General features: G+C 43.0%; 1 protein-coding gene across 5 annotated transcripts in view; it reads left to right on the top strand.

The window, feature by feature from the left end:
• The window catches only part of LYRM9 (LYR motif containing 9), a 35,334-nt gene extending 33,510 nt beyond the window's left edge, over positions 1 to 1,824 (top strand). For all 5 annotated transcript variants that reach the window (XR_015148201.1, XR_015148187.1, XR_015148191.1 and 2 more), the window contains one exon: positions 484 to 1,824. The gene's annotated coding sequence lies outside the window, so the exon portion shown is untranslated. The remainder of the gene's footprint in view (positions 1 to 483) is intronic.
• The last annotated feature ends 8,388 nt before the right edge of the window (positions 1,825 to 10,212 follow it).

Genomic DNA, 10,212 nt, shown 5'->3' on the forward strand with positions numbered 1-10,212 from the left:
TATTGTGAATATTAAATGAGATAACATGTAAGAGACATAGCAATCAGCCAATCAACAAGCAACCCTTATTAAGTATCTACTCTGTTCCCGGCATGGTGTATGCCTGTGAAGCAGAGTCCCTGCCCTAAAGGAACTGAATGACTATTCTAATCACTTCTGTTTGGAGGTGGAAGGGTTTAGATCTCAGATAGTTTTATAATGCTACTGCTGCTGCCTTTTCAATACTGCTTTGCTTCTGAGTTGGTTAGTTGGTTTGTTTATCAGTATGTTACAGGAGCCAGTGGATTGGCTGGGAACTTGGAATCCTACTTTCGAACTCCCAGCAGCTCCCTGTCTGCTTTCACACAAATGGACTTGCTTGTATCGATAATGCGACTCTCTCTCGGCTTAGGGTCTATGGTGTTGCAGGTCTGGGTGTGACTTGCTGCTTTGACTCCCAAGACAGCTGCAGAATTTGGAGTTAAGAGCGCGTTTTTCTTCCAGCATCTTCCGCATCACAGAACCTGAATTTCCATGCTTGGAGCGGTGCCTGAGGACTTCAGTGATTAGTGGTGCACTTGTCAAAGTCCCCTGGGCTTCCCTTGTGGCTCAGCTGGTAAAGAATCTGCCTGCAATGAGGGAGACGAGTTCAATCTCTGGGTTGGGAAGATGCCCTGGAGAAGAGAAAAGCTACCCACTCCAGTATTCCGGCCTGGATAATTCCATGGACTATACAGTCCATGTCGCAAAGAGTCAGACACAACTGAGCGACTTTCTCTCACATGTGAAGTTCCCCAGTGGCTGTCAGGTTGCTAAATCCATCGCTCAGCTCTCAGTCCCCATCTCAGCGATCTCATCAGCAGCATTTGCAGTGATCCCTCCTCCCTTCTCCCTCAGGCACATTCTTCACTTGGCTTCAAAGACACCACACATTCCTGGTTTGTAGTTTCCTTCTCACCTCTAGGGAGGTGTCCAAATACGACTTCCATTCCTGCCTGCCATCTGCTTCTTCTCAGATAAAGTGCTTTTGCCCTTCCACTTGCTCAAGGAAAACCCTTGCAGTCACCATTTACTCTCCTTTTCTCCCACCACACTATCTAATCCATTAGCGAATCTTGTTAGCTCTATACCTATAATCTGACCGCTTCATTCCACCTCTCCTGCCACCATCCTTGTCCAAGTGACCATCATTTCTTGCCTGACTTATTTTAATAGCCTCTGAACTAGTCTCCCCACTTTGATCCCTGTCCCCCTTAGCAAATTGTTCTTGACCATGATGGTCAGGTTCATTCTTCTTCTCTCTGTCTCTTTTTTTATTTGGCTGCTAGGGATCTTCATTGCAATGCAGGGGGGTAGTGCACAGGCTTCTCCAGTTGTGGCAGATGGGCTCAGTAGTTGTGGCCCAGGGGCTTACTTAATTGCTCCCCTTGAAGAGGAAACGTTAAAATTTTACATAACCTCCTTCTCCTTCTGCCTCTGTAACTCAGCTTGCCCCTTGCAAAATCTAGATCACGTAGGTCACGTAGTCTCAGAAAGTGGGGACTTGCAATACTAGGAACTGGAGTTTATCTCACTCACCCTTGTCCTGCTCTTTGCAATTGCCCAGCCCCTGCAGATCTGCTTAATCATGCCTGTCCAGGACAGGCATCCTCCTCCCCATCTTGACCACTGTTACCGTGCGTGCGTGAAACCCCTTAGTTTAAACCAGCCTATTGTTGTTTAACAACAGCTAGTGTTGCCCACTACAGTCTGTCTGTAAAAACTCTGTAATCCCTTTGTTCCAGGCTCAGAACTTGGAGTGTTAACTCCTCTGGGCCCGCCAGCGTAATAAACCTGTGTTCTCCAGCTCTCCGAGTGGTGCTTGGTTTCTCGAGTACTGGTTTCTGCAACACCCTTACTTCCTTAAGGAATTGACTCGAAGCTGTCAGGTCACACGGGGTGGGAGTGGGATTTTTAATGTCTCAAGGAGAAGCATCTTGGCAAAACTTGCTTCTCTAGGGTGCTTATGGAAGAGACTGCTATGATATCTTGCTCTTCCTGATTTACTTGAACAGAAATTCACTCTATCTTGATTGATACACTTGTGTGTCCTTAATAAAAATTATAGGGATTTCCCTGGCGATCCAGTGGTTTAGACTTCACCTTCCAATGCAGCAGGTGTGGGTTCCATCCCTGGTTGGATAGCTAGGATCCCACATGCCTCAGGACCAAAAAACCAATACAACAGAATTAATATTATAACAAATTCAATAAAGACTCTAAAAAATGGTCCACATCAAAAAAATCTTAAAAAAATTATATTGAGAGACAATGCTTTTGCCTTCAGTAGCCAAGGATAATATAGTTTCTATGGGCTGAGTACAGCAAGGCTTCTTCCAATTTGGGTACATACAGCCAAAAACTTGAGCTAAATCAAGGTCATTCTTTGGATATTAGTACTTTTATTATCTCTCAGACATACACTTAACTTCTTATAACTTGGCCTTTTATGTTAAAAGCTGAAAATCTACATTTAGGAATGAGATGGATAGATAAAATTCCAGTTAACTGAGGGCTGTAATTAATGAATTGTGGTTGATTGATTTTGTCAATAAAGGAACCCTAAGGCAAATTTGAGTCCTGCGTTTACTCAACCTGTAAACCAGAAACAGTCACACCTCACTGTAACCAACCTTGAGCTCAGTCCAAATGTAGCTGTTCTTGTAATATACTAGTTGACAATTGTTCTATCAAGTGGACCGCTTCTGTTTCCCAAGGCTTAGGAGTCTTTTGTTCTATTGAGAATGTTGCAGGGCGGCTCCTTGTTGTAGCAAGGTTTAGCTCAAAGATAAGAGCATGGATGTGTGTAGTTGTGCAAAGCGTTTGGCGAGAGGAGAAAAAGCTGTTTTGCTTCACTGCACCTGTCTCCCTGGGCTGTGATGCAAAACACCATCCTTTCGAACAAAGGACTGTAGGAAGTGACAGTCCTTCAGCCTTACCAGTGAATTCAAATTGGCTCCAAGAAAACAGATTCAAATCAGTAACCCAAACCCCACCCAGAGCCAATTCTTTGTGAACAATAGCTGTAACCAATGCCTCACTGAACATTAGGTGATCAACTATTTTAAGGAGCGTGGGCACTTAACCCCAAAGTCAGGTTTAATTGTGTGTGCTCAGCCGTGTCCCACTCATTGCGATGCTATGGACTGTAGCCCGCCAGGCTCCTTTGTCCATGGGATTTTTCAGGCAAGAATACTGGAGCAGGTTGCCATTTCCTCCTTCAGGGGATCTTCCCAACTCAGGTTTAATTAGTTAATTAATTTTAGCCTGCCTCTTTATTTAAAAAAAAACAAAGGACAGAAAGGGTTTTTTTAATTTTAAATACAGTGAAAATGGAAAATTTAAAAACGGACCAGAAGCTGGTTATGGAAAAATAGGAAGTACTTTCAGAAATGTAGATAAAATAGTTTGAGCATAAAATTTAACCCTGAGCTTCCTAACCCTCAAGGCAAAAGTAGAAATGGTGGGCCATGTGAGTTTCATCATCATTATCTGAAGGAGATGGAGAAAGGAGGGGAGGAGATGGAGAAGCAAAGCAGCTGGGCTGCATCTAGTTTTGTTTGAAGAATGCCAGCATTAACTGGCATTATATTTTTGGAAAATTAAATTTTGTAGATCCTCATGTAAGGGACTTGAGATAACTTGCTCAGAGATGTCTTCAGCTGTAGTTTTGCAGGAGCAAAAGTGGCCCCCACCTTACCATGAAATCATGAAAACATAAATCAATGATGGTCCTTCCAAGGAAAGCCGTCAACTCATAATTATGCTCCGAATATAAGCCTAATTCCATGTCACGTTTATTTTTAACTCTGGTTCAGGGATGTGAAGTGGTTGCTCATCATGAACTGACTTCCAGAAAGATGGATGCTAGAGACACAGCCGGTACAGGTACTACAAACAAATCAGCTTGAGCAAACCACCAGAAAAGCCCAGTTTCTTCTTTTTCCAGTGATTGCTCAATACTGTATTTACCCCTGTGTGATGCTGTCAAGAGAGAAAATGAAACAACCAGGACAGCCTTTGGCCAAAGGAGACGTGAAGAACGGCACTGACTTCATGGGCTGAGCAGGAGCCTCAGCTGTAGGAAATTCCCAGTGGGCACATTTTGGCTTTTCCACCTGGAGCATGGACTTCTGGGATGGTAGAACAAAGCCCTGCCTGCTATCTATAGTAAGAGTGGGTCCCTGACCAAGGACAAATATTGGTTTTACCAAACTGGCCCAGTTCCAATGTTTGACTGTGTATATACAATAACAGCTTTTCTGATACACAGTTGTAGGAGATCAATTAACTTGTTTCCTTGCCCTCTCTCATCTGGTTCTTTGGAGCCATCTGCAAACCTCCATGTTGCAAGTGAGTTTCGGACCAAGGAGACCCTTATCATTCCTATGAGGCATTCTGGAGGGAAGCTCACAACTCTGGATCGAGAGAAATTGCCTCATAAGGAAGTAGGTACAGAATTGAATGCGGCCATTCCATCTCTTGATTAGAAGCCTCTAAATGAGACAGTTTCCACTTGGGGACAGCCTAGGGGTGGATTCTTTTTGGCTGTGTGCCCTTTGGAAGACACAAGATGCCAAGTGAATGGCAGGGGTGATGAGTAACAGTCTTCTTTCTGGAACACTGAGCTGTTTTATGGACAACAGAGGGGATGAGTTGGCATTGAGAAGCAAGGGGCTGTGCCCTCATGGGAGGGACATTAAGCCAAAATCAAATCAAAGGACAGGAAGAGAGCTCCCTAACTTCCCCATTTTATTAAACTGGTGCATTCTGAGGCACCCAGTTTTGTTCTGAGCATGACAACTGTGGGGTTTTCCCTGTCTGGGTGAGACATGTGATTCAGCTCTTTGGCTAATATCCCTTCTTGGCTCTTGGCTCTGTCTTGACTTTGCTGTAGGAAAAAAATACTTTAGAAACAGGCATCACTTAAGTGAGTCACTTGCTAGGGAGACTGACATTCATGCAGAAATTCTGGCTTTCCGAGAGGAATAGAAAGTAAAAGTAGTAAAAAAAAAATAATAGCATTGCTTCTATTTGCTGTTGTTTAGTTGCTATGTCGTGTCTGACTCTTTTGCAACCCCATGGACTGTAGCCTGCCAGGCTCCTCTATCTATGGGATTTCCCAGGCAAGAATACTGGAGTGGGTTGCCATTTCCTCCTCCAGGGAATCTTCCCTAACCAGGAATCTAACTGGGGTCTCCTGCATTGCAGGCAGCTTCTTTACCAATACATGCTGCTGCTGCTAAGTCGCTTCAGTCATGTCCGACTCTGTGCAACCCCATAGACTGCAGGCCACCAGGCTCCCCCGTCCCTGGGATTCTCCAGGCAAGAACACTGGAGTGGGACACACATATATAAATACATAAGTGCAGCTTCCATTTTAAGCACTTCCCTTACATTTACTCATTTGATGCTCTTAACAGCCTTATGAGGTTGGTGGTGTTATTCTCATTTACAGGTGATGAACTTTGGGAACAGAGAGGGTTAGTAAATTGTCCATGGTCACACAGAGGTAAGACAATGTCTGCTGAACACAGTATACTAAGAACGTGTCATCAGGTAATGGACTGGGTTGTCTGTAGGCCTGATGCTCTTGAATCTTCTTTGAATCCAGGAGCCCCTTGAGAATAGGTTGAAAGCATACACTGTCTTCCCAGAAAAATGTACCTATGTGTTATCATAGGAAAAAACCCCCAATATAGCTGCTTTACTTGAGGAATTGCACCTCACTGACTGTTTAACAAGGAATAATATCATTTTTCTGATATTGATCAATAGTATCATTTATCTGAGAGTGGTACTCTCAGCCCTCTTTTCTGCAGGCAAGCTTCTGTTGATGAGAAACCAACAGGACTTCTCAGGCTGTCCCCATAACATTAGTCATTTGCATTTATTAAAGTCTTTTGTACACTTCACACATGTATACAATTTTATTTGTCAGTTACAGCTCCATAAAGCTGGGGCAGTGGGAAGGGAACAGTCTCATTTAAGTTATTAAACCTTAATATTAATGATGTTATGTACATTCTCTCCATTTAAAAACTTCAATCCTGTTTCAGTTCCAAACATGCCTCCTCTCCCAGGCCTCCTGTCCCAGGAGGCTCCTTTCCTTCTGAGATGTGTGTGTGTGTGCTGGACGAAGTATGTCTGCTGTCAGTCAACCCCTCTGTCCTCCGTGGTTACTCCCTGTTTCAGGTCAGACGAGGTACCTGCTAAGAGCCCACCTGCAAGAGACTCAGTGTTGACATCGATGTCAAGTGGCATGTTGAGGGGCGTGTGTGTTGGGGGCATGGTCCATACAGAATTGAAAAGCGATCATAAAACTGACAAAACTCAGTCTGTGTTTGTCTCCATTATGCCCAGAAAATACCAAACAATGTCAGTGATGAAATACTCCTTCCCACTTACGCAGACCATACTCCCTTGGTACACTATGGTGTTAAGCAACTCTGCCAGGACGTGGGAGTCCCTTGAGACTGGACATCTTCAGGCTGACTGCCAGCAGGAAGGCCCTGCCACTCCTTCCTCTGTGCCCGGTGGAGCTTGCTTCCTCATTTCCAGCAAACCAGCAGCCTCCCAGCTCATCTTGCTCTCCAGCCGCCCCAAGTCTGGCACCCGCAGGTCCTGGTTGCTGGCAGGGTTGAGGGGAGAGTTCTTGCCCTCTCTTGACACTGCCACTCCAGTAGCGTCAGGGCGGCTCAGTGGACATCAAATAGGCAATGAAGTGTCCATCTCCCCATCGTGCAGACACTGCCAGGTTTTTATTGAGTCTCATCCCCATTTGAACTAGTCAAAGGCCCACTCCTCCCTCTCCAACCCCAGGGGAGTAAGGATAGAAGAAGTTCTTTTCACAAACACTGTCCTTCCCCAAGAAGCATCTCCCCACTCACCCTAAACCACCAGCTTTATATAGACCCAGGTGGTGGAGAGAAGGGGGTCTGTCCCTGACTCCTACGAGTGTTCATCTCTTGGCAGGCCTGGTGGAAAGGTGGCTTACTTCAAGCTGGTAGCTCATGGACTTTGCTTTTTGGTTTTTAGATTATTTATTTGGCTGTTCCAGGTCTTAGCTGTGACATGCGGGATCTTTAGTTGTGGCGTGTGAACTCTGAGTTGCAGCATATGAGTTCCTACTTGTGGCATATGTGAGATCTAGTTCCCTGACCAGGGATCGAACCCAGGCCCCCAGCATTGGGAGCCTGAAGTCTTAGCCACTGGACCACCAGGGAAGTCCCTGGTGGCTCATGGACTTTGCTGCATGGTAGATCCAGTTCCTTTGGTTCTCAGTTCCTATCATAATTTTGGGAAGTCAGAAACAATTTTTCTTAGCATCTCAGGCCCCTAGACTGTAGTTGTATAACATTTCATGGGATTCTCAGACTAATGCCAAGATGAAACAGATGCTAGACTTACCTGGCAAGGATTTTAAAGCAGGCATCATGAAAATATTTCAACAAGCAATGACAAACATCTTTGAAACAAATAAAAAACTGAAAAATCTCATCAGAGGAATAAAAGATATCAAAAAGAATCAAGGAGAAATTTTAGAACTGAAAAATGCAGTAACCAAACATTTAAAACTCAGTTGATGGGCTTAAGGGAAGAACAGAGAGAAGACAGAAGAAAGAATTCATGAACTTGATGATAAAAAATAGAAATTCTCAAATCTGAACAGTAAAAAGAAATATATGGGAAAAACAGAGCTGTAGGGACCTATGAGACTATAACAAAAGAATAGTGTCATTGGAGCCCTAGGAAAAGAGAGTGAAGCTTAAAATATATTTTAAGCAAAGATGGATGAAAACTTCCCAAACTTGGCAACAGACACAGATTAAAGAAGCTGGAAAAATCCCATATAGGATAATCCTAAAAAAAAAAAAAAAATTCGTGCCAAGACACATAATCAAGCTTCTAAAAATTAAAGAAAAAAATTCTTGAAAGTGGCAAGAGAAATGATCCATTATCTATCTAACTTCTTCCATTTAACATAGTATCTGTGAGATTCTTTTATCTCACTTTGTAAGCTCAACTTTGTTCTTTTTTATGCTGAATAGTATTGCATTTTATGACTACCCTGTAATTAATTAATTAATTTGTCTGTTGATGGGCATTCGACTTGTACCTAGTGTTTGACTATTATGGATAAAGTGCCCTATAGACATTCTTGTGTGTGTATTATTGTTTGCACATGAACTCTCTTCTTTGGGTTAATATATAGGAAAAGAATTGCTGGGTCACAGTTTCAGCTTTTACATTCCCACCAGCGATGTATGGGAGTTTGTTGTTCCATGCTCTTGCTGACACTTGGTTCTTAGTCTTTTGTTTTAGCTATCCTGGTGGGTATGACCCTCCTTTTATGTATTCTCAACCATCACCACAGTCCATCTACTGAACTTTTCATTTTCCCAAACTGAAGTTCTGTGCCCATTAAACAATTAATTAAACCGCTCATCTCTCCCTCCCTTGAGACCCAGCGACCATCATTCCACTGTCTGATGGTGAATTTGACTACTTCTAGGTGCCTCGTATGGGCTTCCCAGCTGGCACTGTTGATAAAATCAAGACTCAGCCTGCCAGCGCAGGAGATGCAGTTTCTATCCCTGGGTCGGAAAGATCCCCTTGAGTAGGAAATGGCAACCACTCTGATATTCTGGAAAATTCCATGGACAGAGGAGCCTGGCAGGCTACAGTCCATGGGGTCGCAGAGTTGGACACACAAAGAGTTGGAGCACACACACACACACAGGTGCCTCATACAAGTGAATCATATGATATTTGTCCTTTTGGACAGGCTTATTTCACTTAGCATCATGTCTTCAAGATTCATCCATGTCAGAATTCATCTTAAAGGTTGAATAATATTCCATTGAAAGTATATGCTACATTTGTTTATCCATTCAGCTGTCAGTGGATACTTGTGAATAATGATGCTATGAACATGAGGTACAATATCTGTTTAACACCTTGCTTTTAAAAAATATGTATTTATTTGGCTGTGCCAGGTCCCCGTTGCGGCATGAAGCTTCCCCTGTCTTTGTTGCGGCACGTGGGATTGTTAGTTGCAGTATAAGAACTCTTGGTTGCAGCATGTGGGCTCTAGTTCCCTGACCAGGGATTGAATCCAGGCCCCCTGCATCGGGAGCACAGAGTCTTAGCCACTGGACCACTGGGGAAGTCCTGACACCCTGCTTTCAATTCTTTTAGGCATATGCTCGTAGAACTGCTATATCATATGATAATTCTATGTTTAACTTTTTGAGGAACTGTCATACTTTTCTCCACAGTGACTGCACCATTTTACCTTCCCCCCAACCATATACAAGGGTTCTGATTTTCTCACACCTTTACCAACCCTTGTTATTATCTGTTTATTGTATTCTATTTTACTTTTCAATAATAGCCATCATTCTAACGTGTGTGAAGTGGTGTTTCATTGGGGTTTTGCTTTGCATTTCTCTGATAAGTATTGATATTGAGGATCCTTTCATGTATTTATTGGTACTGTAAATCATTTTTGGAGAAATGTATATAAAGTCCTTTGCCCATTTTTTAATTGGGCTGTGTGTTTTGGTTGTTAAGTTATTGGAGATTTATTAACCCTTATCATAAAAGATTAGAGTTGCAGGTAGAAATATATACACACATAGAGTCAGATGGTCTCCAAACTGTGTTGGTTTGACTTAACAATTTTTTGACCTGCGATAGTGTGAAATCGATAAACATTTAGTAGAAACTACACCTTGAATTTTGATCTTTCCCAGGCCAGCAATATGAGGGAAAAATACTCTCTCCTGATGCTGGGCACCAGCAGCGAGCCACAGGTCCCAGTCAGCCAAGCAATCATGAAGGTAAACAGCTGATATGATTACAATCGTTCTGCACCCAGCCAACCATGCTGATCACTTTCCATACAGCATTCAATCAGTTATAAGAGATATTCAACATACTATTATAAAATAGGCTTAGTGTTAAATGATTTTGCTTGACTGTAGGCTAATGTAAGTGGCTTGGGCCCATTTAAGGAGGGCTAAGCTATGATGTTCAGTAGTTTGGGTGTATTAAATGCATTTTCAACTTGTGATATTTTCAACTTCCAGTGGGTGTATCAGGATATAAGTCGAGGACATAGATATCCCATAAGGGATCAGAAATAGGATTTGCTGCAATTATTTTCTCCCACTTGGGGGATTTCCTTTC

The sequence above is a fragment of the Bos grunniens genome, chromosome 19, assembly GCF_055505025.1.
Source record: "Bos grunniens cultivar Pamir isolate PY7600 chromosome 19, Bosgru_T2T1.0, whole genome shotgun sequence".
In the NCBI taxonomy this organism is placed as follows: Eukaryota; Metazoa; Chordata; class Mammalia; order Artiodactyla; family Bovidae; genus Bos; species Bos grunniens.